Raw genomic sequence first — 6,294 nt, forward strand, 5'->3', positions numbered from 1 at the left:
AACAATGATAAATTATTGACTATGTAATATGGTGCTAAGCTTTAACTTAATATTTTGATTTCTAACCATTTATGCTACAACGATCTAAACTATATGTATATATATAATCAAGATATCTAACTTCTTTTCTTTCTTTTCTTTTTAATCTTTCTATAAATTTTAAGATTTTTTTTTTGCATTTTTATGAGTTAATCAATTACAAAAGGTATTAAAATATATAAATATAGTTCGTTAATATTCTAGTTAGATATCAAGTATTTAAATTGTATTGATAAGTTGCAAATTTTTCTATAAATAACCATTCAATACTTATAATCATCAATCACTATAAATCTTTTTACTAGAGTTCAATAAACTATTGGTAGTGAATAATTTGAGATTCTAGATTTTTTCCTTTATTTCTTTTCAAGAGGAAGAGTGAAAATGAATGGTAATAATGTTACTAGAAAATCTGAAAAGAAAAAAGATGGGATTTAAAGAAAAATCAATTGAAATCTTGAAAGAAATTCTTTGTATATATTTTACGACATAAAAAACCATCTAAAGTACACAAATATCTCTATAAAAGTCAATGAGTTTTTGAATATTGATTTATTTATATAAACTTTAGAAGAGTTGTATTTGAATATCCCATGATTTCTATAGAATTTTTAAAGTCCTTAATATTGAATACCTTTTTACTTTTATAAATCCTTTTAAGGTTATTATTATTGAATACACTTTGAGCTTTTATTTCTATCAAAGTTTTTATTTTTCCTAATCTAATACATTTCCTTTAGTACTTTTCTATATTTATATAATATAAAACTATTTATTTTTAATTTTAGTATTTTCTTTTATTTTTAGTGATCTTTTTCAATATTATTATTATTAAGCCAACTATAGGGCAGGTACTAATCTAGTTTAACTTTAAAAAGCAACTAGATGCTTAGTGAAGGTTTAGTGCATTATACAACAAATATAAAATGTGTGTTTGGAATTATATTTGGCAAAAGCATTTTTCAGAAAAATAATTTTAATTTTTTTAAGTTTGAAAACCGCCATGAGAGATATAAATAAATTGATGCTTAGTATCCAAGGAAAAATTTAATAAAAATAGTTTATGAAAAATTTTATTTAAAACAATTCTAAACACCTAATAATAGTTTTAAACAAGTCCCTAACAAGTTTGTAGATAAGCTTCTGATGTTGGTCTTTATAATAATCTTTGCTTCTATTGAAATTTTTATGAGCATAAGATTGAGTCATAATCAATAGGTTCATATTTATCATGATATGAAATGAGGGGTTACATTTAATTATATATAAAATTTGAAAAATAAGGAAATAAAGCCAAAAGGTAATTGCTATATAAATACGCTTGTAAATCAATTTCAAACTTTATGAATCCTATTAATTTTTATAGCCAGAATCTTAACATGTGAAGAGTGCTTCGAAGAAGAGATTTTGATTTTAAGTTTCTTTATATTGAATGTAAAAAAATAACTACTTCGATTATGTAGTTCTATTAAATCTCTTATGACTTAAAAAAAAATTGATTGTTGTGACTGCTGGCAACCAATGATCGAGCAAGGCATGGATTAGATTGCTGGGTGCTTGCTAGCCATTAATGAGAATGAATAATTATTGTTGACTAATGGCTATGATTATTAGTTAGTTAGTTATAATAACAGAATGAAGGTGTAATTAGTGTGCATTGCTGATGTATAATTGTAACTAGCAGCTCCACACGTGAAGTAAGCTAGCATATATACACTGAGATTGTAATCATCAAGCATAATAAGATTACAAGCATTTTTTTCCTCTCATTCTCTCTTATTTCTCTCTCAGCTAAGCTCTTTTCTATAACTTTCTCTCATATTCTCCTATTTTATTTTTCCATTATGTTGTGTACTTTATGAAAGCCTCAAGACATAATAATTTGGTACCAGAGTATTCTGATCTTAGGGTAACTATAGCTTCTTTAATGAGAAATACGAAGAAAGGAAATAAGAATAAAGGTTCCAACATAGACGTTACTGATTCCGAAGAAAGAATATATCAGGAAATCCTTGAGGATAATAATGGTGGAGAGCAAGTTCAGGTATTAGATTAGAAGGTTGAGGAACTATTCAAGAGATTTGATAAGTTCAAAGTCTTACAAAGAAATTTGACTTGTTCTTGTCAATGTACCAAATTCAATCTATGGGTAAGGAAACAAACTCTTAAAGTCTTACTAATCTTGTGCAAAATATAGATCCTAGTCCATCGAATAGAGCTCAAAATATTTGATTTGGGACTAATGTAGGTGTTCAAAGGCAAAATAATGGTATAGTGATTAATCAAGGAATTCTGCCTACTCCTAGAGAAATATAATCATTAGATGCTACTGATATGGGAATATATGGGTATAATACTAGAATGAGAACTGGATTCTTAAAAATAGAGATTTCAGTGTTTGATGGTGCCAATGCTAGAGGATGAATTAGAAAGTGTGAGAAACTTTTTCATTTTTAAGTAATTCTTATGCATTAAAAGATTAAGGTGGCTTCAATGTATTTCTCTGAGAGGGTAAATCTTTGGTTTCAAGGTTGGTTAGTTGATAATGATGTTAATAATTGGGAGAAATTCTCTAATGATTTAATATTGAGATTTGGTGAAAAAAGGATTAATGACATTATATATGAATTTAATAAGCTACAACATGAAGAGTTTGTTTTGGAAGATCAAGAAAGGCTCGAGGAGCTTAAGTCCCTGATGAAAAAATATGTGCTTGGGCTTATATGACTCACTTAAACCAAATATGGGGATGATGAAACCGATAACCTTATATCAAGCCTTTGAGCAATCTAAGCTTCAAGAAAAACAAATTACAGCTCTCACACACCACATATACCTTACCAAGCCTTTTTCAAGACCTTACAACTCCTTTAACAATATATATTCACCTTCTTCTAACCAAAATCAATCTTTCAGAACATACATTATACTTTTCTGAAAACCTTTTTATGAAGCTACCTCAACTTCCAACTTCACTACTACCTCTAGTAGTACTAACCATAATTTTACTTTCCCTAGCCAAAATCCTTCAAACCCCACAAAATCCTACCCAACTAAACCAAATGATGTGAGGAGATCTCCAAGAGCATGTTTTAGATATGGAGAAAGATTTACTCATGGGCATCAGTGCAAGGAAAAATAATTTCTAGTAATGAATGCAAAAGGTGAAGATGAATTCTTGGATCAGGATCAACTTGAGACTACCAATAATTTCTATTATGATTCTGAGAAGGAAAATACCCTACACATGTCTATCAATACCCTTGATAGCCAAATGTATGCTAATACTATTTCCATTAATGGAATGGTTAATCACAAAAATGTTATCCTTTTAATGGATAGGGGAAGTACTCATAGTTTCATCAACAAGAAGTGGGCTGAAAAAAATGAAGGCAGGTCCATTTTTTATTATAATGGTTAATGGTTCGAAGCTAGTCAGTAACTAGAAATGCATTGGGTTCTCTTGGTTTTCTCATAACTTAAGAATCTCGGAGTTAAGGGAATATGACATTATCCTGGGAGCTAAATGGATGAAAAAGTATAATTTAATCTTATCTGATTACATTGAGAAGCAGGTCACCATTCATAAAAATGGTAAGCCTATGCTTCTATAAGGAATCAAGCCTCATGCAATACACATGTGGAGTAGTAGGGAGTTATAGAAAATGTGGAAGAAGGTAATTAATGTTATGGCCTAACTTTTTTCACTTCAAGCTTTTGCCAATAGTCAACATGAGAAATTAGCAGTAGATTTTTGAAGGACTTGATAGATGCATATGCTGATATAATTTAAGAACCTACCTTCTTACTACCTCAGAGGTTTCATGATCATGCTAAACCTTTTAAATCTAGAGTCGAGCCCATGAATATAAGACCTTACAGGTACTCTCATGTGCAAAAAGATGAAATTGAAAAATTAGTGAAGGAAATGCTACAGAATTAAATCATTCAAGCAAGTAACATTTCCTATGCTAATCTTGTTTTATTGGTCAAGAAGAAAGATAAGAGTTTGAGATATTTTATAGACTATAGGTAATTGAATGACTTAACTGTTAAGGACAAATTCCTATACATGTTATATATGACTTGATTGATGAATTAACGGGTGCAAAATCCTTCTCTAAGCTTGATCTTAGAGCTAGATGTCATCAAATTTGAATGAAAATTGATGATTGCCCTAAGATAGTCTTTAAAACTCATCAAAGATTATGTCAGTTTAGGGTTATACCTTTTAGGCTAACTAATGCCCTAACTTCCAAGCTCTTATGAACCATGTTTTTAAGGATTGTTTAAGAAAATCTATTCTTGTTTCCTTTGATGACATTTTGGTTTACAATGGTAGTTGGGAGAAGCATTTGCAACACTTGCAGAGGGTTTTTGAACTATTGAGAAGTAATCAATCGTATGCTAAAATGTTTAAGTGCACATTTGACAAGACTTAAGTGGAGTATTTGGGCTATATTATTTCTGATCAGGGAGTCTTCATAGACTCTAAGAAAATTGAGGCAATGTTGCAATGGCCAACACCAAAACACTCAATTTCTTAAAGGGTTTTTTGGTTTTAATGGATACTATAGGAAGTTCATTAAAAACTATGGACTTATAAATAAACCTTTAACTAATTTACTTAAGAAGGGTAATTTTGCATGGTCTAAGGTGGTTGAGAATGTTTTTCAAAGTTTGAAGAAGGCTATGACAAATGCTCATGTGCTAACCTTACCTGACTTTTCTAAGGAATCCATTATAGAGGCATATGCTTGTTCCATATACCTATTGCTTTCCTTAGTAAAGCATTGGCTCCTAGGCATCGAGGTTTATCTAGTTATGAAAAGAATTCTTAGCTGTATTGATGGCAGTTTCTAAATGGAAACACTATTTGCAACATTCCCCTTTTGTTATCAAAACTGACCAGGAAAGTATTAAACATCTACTGCAGCAAAGGTTACATATTTCAATTCAACAAAAAGGGATGACTAGACTCTTGGACTTAATTATAGAATCTTATACAAAAAGAGAGTGGAGAAAAAAGTGGTTCATGCTCTTTCTGGAAGGGATAGTAAGCTCTCTCAAGGTTTTATAATATCTATTACTAGTTGTGTGCTTCCTATTTAGATCACAAACATTCAATAGAGTTGTATTAGTAATTCCTTTGCCCTTTCCTTAATTCATGCCCTTTCTATCAACCCTTCTGCTAGCATTGTTTATCAGTTGCATCAGGGAGTCCTTTGAAACAAGAGTAGAGTTTACATTGGTAATGCTGGCAATTGTAGAGCATATTTGATCTCAGTTTGTCATGAGTCTACCTAGGGTGTCATTCTGGAATTACTGGCACTTATAACAAATTAAACTCGTATTTTTTGTAGCCTACAATGAAGAAAGATGTGTATGCTGTAGTTTTTTAATGTGACATATGCTAGAGATGCAAAAATCAGTCAGTGCCTTGTACTGGCCTTTTGCAACCCTTGCATGTTCTTTCCTAAGCTTGGTCTCACAGTTCAATGGATTTTGTTGAAAAGTTACCTAAATCTGTTGGTCATGATACTATTCTAGTAGTCATTGACAAATTTACCAAGTATGGACGTTTTCTTGCATTAGCTACTCCCTTTGATGCTCCTAAGTTAGCTAAGCTTTTCTTTAATCACATTTTCAAGCTCCACAAGATGCCAGTATCCATTGTCTTTAATAGAGGCAAAATTTTCACCAGCTTGTTTTGGAAGGAATTCTTTAAGCTTATGGGAATAAAATTGCATCTTAGTATTGCATACCATCCACAGACAAATGGTCAAACTGAGAGGTTGAACAGGTGCATTGAATCTTATTTGAGATGTATGATAGCTTCTAAATCATCTCAATGGATTCTTGGCAGCTCTTGTAGAGTGGTGGTATAACACCAACTTCCATACTAGTTCATAAATGTCTCCATTTCATGCCCTTTATGGTTATGTTCCTTCGTTACTTCCTGACTTAGTAGATCAGTCTATTTCATTGGCTTCAATTGATGATTGGATGCAACCGAGGCTGCATTTCAATTCCTTACTCGAAGAGAACCTTGCTGAGGCTCAGAATAAGATTAAATAATATGCAGACTCTAACAGGAATAATAGATCATTTGCAGTGGTTGATTGCATCTACTTAGTTACATCCTCATAACCAAAGTTTTGTTACTCTTCGAAAGCCACCTAAACTGTTAGCAAAGTTCTATGGCCCATTTGAGATTATTGGAAAAGTTGATCATGTTGCTTATAGACTTAAGCT

Source organism: Ricinus communis, chromosome 10 (assembly GCF_019578655.1).
Source record: "Ricinus communis isolate WT05 ecotype wild-type chromosome 10, ASM1957865v1, whole genome shotgun sequence".
NCBI classification, from domain to species: Eukaryota; Viridiplantae; Streptophyta; class Magnoliopsida; order Malpighiales; family Euphorbiaceae; genus Ricinus; species Ricinus communis.